The 2,973-nt window shown below is 47.9% G+C and overlaps 1 protein-coding gene across 1 annotated transcript in view; it reads right to left on the bottom strand.

Annotated features, from left to right (window-relative positions):
- TSPAN15 (tetraspanin 15) overlaps nt 1-2,973 on the bottom strand; it is a 59,648-nt gene that overhangs the window by 3,297 nt on the left and 53,378 nt on the right. The gene's annotated exons all lie outside the window — the stretch shown is intronic.

Below are 2,973 nucleotides of genomic sequence, written 5' to 3'. Positions count from 1 at the left end.
GGACTCTACACTGTGGTGGGGATATAAAATCAAGCAATCACTTTGGAAAATATTTTGGCAGTTTCCTATAAACCTACACATACACTTAGCATATGATCTAGCTATTCCCCTCTGAGATATTTACCCAAGGGAAATGAAAGTGTATATGAAAACAGGCACATGAGTGGTTATAGCAGCTTTTATTTGTATTAACAACAGCTAAACACTGGAAACAACACCAATGTCTATCAATAGACGAATGGATAAGCTGTGGCATATCCACACAACGGACTACTACTCAGCAATATAAAGGAATGGACTACTGATTTATGCCATGAAATGGATAAAGCTCCAAATAATTATGTTGAGCAAAAATAAATGCAGACAAAAAGAAAAGTCTATGCTGTATGAATCCATTATATAAAAATTTAGAAAATACAAAATAGTGTATAAAGACAGAAAGTTGATCCAAGGTCGCCTGGAGATGGGACGGGGGTGGCGAGGAGGAAAGCATCGCCAACGGGCAAGAGGAGATTTTTCAGCTTGATAGGTTTGTTCATTATCTTGATTGTGGTGATGGTTTCATTAGTGATGTATTTGTCACTTGAAATATGTGTGGTTTTTTTAGGTTGAAAATAAGTTTGGAGAATATTGTATTTGCAGTTTTTATACAAACCCAATCTTCCTTAATGCATTTTACTGTTTTTTCTTATAAATATATCACAACAAAAAAAGTCCAAAATCAAAGCCTACAAATCCCATTTCACGGCTATTGCAGGCTTCATTAAGATCGTCATTGTGTCTGTATGCCATGGTGAGAGAAAAGGACTCATTCTGAAGGTCATTCTTCCATCCTTGTGTGATGAGAGGTCAGGATTATGTAACTGCTTTGGAAGCACAAAGGGTGCAAATCAGGGGCACCCCAACCACAGGACTGACAAAGTCCTCTCTGTGGCTTCTGTTTGCTTTTTGGAGACATGAGTGGCTGAGGTTTGGAAGAAAAAGAAGAGCTAAGTGTCCACAGCAGCTCAGCCACCTGTGGGTACCAATCTGTGATCCCTGATCCACAGAAGCAACAGTGGGAGCTGGGGGTGTTGGTGAGCAGTGGTGAAAAGAGGGAGGTCAAGGTAACCAGAAGCTTACAAGTACCAGGGCAACGTGACTTTGGATAAGCAGACTCTGTGCTGTCCCAGCCTCCTCAATGCCTCTGCCATCTTGCTGTCCCCGAGGCAGCTGCCACCCGCTCTGAGCACAGAGAGAAACCTCGGAGAGCAGCCATGAGGCCGCCAGCCACAGTCTGACCTGGTCTTGTGTGCACTGGTCACAATGGGGACCGGGCAGAGACTCCAGCAGTGGCTGCAATCACCACCCGCTGGAGACAGCTGGAGTAGCAACTATCACTGGTTTCTCATGCTTAGTACCATGTGTCCACACGAGGCAATGGAGGCAGTGGGACAGAGGGGCTGAGTGCACGGGAGATTCCACCCGGGCTTATGTCATAGCTTTGACACTTACCAGCGTGTGCCTTGGGCAAGATACTTAACCACAACATGCCTCAGTTTCTCCATCAATAAAATGGAGATAACAAGAATTACCACATACAGCAGCTAAGGGTGAAAGGAGTTGACATCTGTGTTTAGACAAGTTTCTGAGACAGTGTGCTCACTGATGTGCTTGCTATTATTCTAAAAAATAGCCCTCTTCTGCCCTTTCCCACAGGTCAGACAATGCAGGCTTGTACATATGGCCACTATGTAAATGCTGGGTGTGATGGGCAGTTCCCTTAACATTCTTAAACTGATTTTTTCAGGTTTTGGGCTCATGCTGTTTATTTCTATTGCTCTGGCTACCAAGAACCTCAGAGCAAATCTAGAACCCAGGTCTTGGGGCAGGAAGGCTTGGGAGGGCTGATCATGCAGGTCCTGCCGTCTCCAGCAGGGGGAGACGAGCACCCACCACCCTTTGCTAATGATGAGCAATGTCCAGCCCCACCCCAGGCCCTGGGAACAATGGGCTGTTTACAGCCGGAGAATCATTTTAATTCTATAGCCCAATGGCCACAGGCGGATTTGTGGGCACTGCTCCCTCCTGGACTCCTGACTTTCCTAGTTTCAATCTGTTCCACTTCCTGGAAGTAGAGACTCATGCCACAGTGGCTTGGCCTCAGTTTCCCAGTCTGTAAAACAGGTTGTCATCACTGCCTCTTTCCCTGAGGTCCCACAGTGAATTCTTAGCAGGAATGACAGGCAGGAGAGGCTCCATGCCCTGCCCACAAGCACAGCTGGGAAAAGCCATTTCCTGAAGCAGCAACACCAAAGGATGGGGGAGGTGTTTCCAGGCAGGGAGCAGGCAGCCTCGGTGATCTTTCCTCCTCCCAGCCTCCGTGTCTTGCACTGTCCCAAAACTTGGCTCCAGGATGGCCCCCCTTCAATCTTTGCACCAATGAGGGACTTCCAAGCCCAAACTGAGGTTTTCTTCACCCACCCTTGACCCAAACAGCACAAATGAAACACCAGAAAAAAAAAAAAAAAATCACATCTTTATTGTCTGATTAATGAACTGGCTTGGAGAGGGAAGAATGTAAGGGGGCGGGGAACATCCAGCTTTGATTAGTCAGAAAGTCCTATTAACAGTGTACAAAATGAATGTTACAAAAATCATGTAAAAAAACAGGTCAGCAAAGCAGCAGCCCTGGGGAGGGCTCAAGGCACCTGGGAGGCTGAGAAGCAGGCCCACCCTGGCCTCAGGAGTGAGGCCAAAGGACAGGAGGCCGGGGATTGCACCCCTCCCCTCCTTCACCACGGGGCCATGTGTCTCCTCGCTCCCCGATTACAAGTCAGTACAAAACTGCCTTCAAGGGCCCAAACCCCGAGGCCAAGGCACTACCAGAAATGAAGTGGGCCTGAAGCCAGCACTGAGCTCCCCCTTCCCAGCGGCCGGAGCCTGGAGAAGGGGCGCCCGGTTCCCCATGCCCAGCGGGCTGGGCAGACACAG

The sequence above is a fragment of the Bison bison genome, unplaced genomic scaffold (assembly GCF_000754665.1).
Source record: "Bison bison bison isolate TAMUID 2011002044 unplaced genomic scaffold, Bison_UMD1.0 scf7180017864309, whole genome shotgun sequence".
NCBI classification, from domain to species: domain Eukaryota; kingdom Metazoa; phylum Chordata; class Mammalia; order Artiodactyla; family Bovidae; genus Bison; species Bison bison.
Note: the sequence above shows the minus strand (reverse complement) of the source record. Positions and strands in the feature narration are given on the sequence as shown.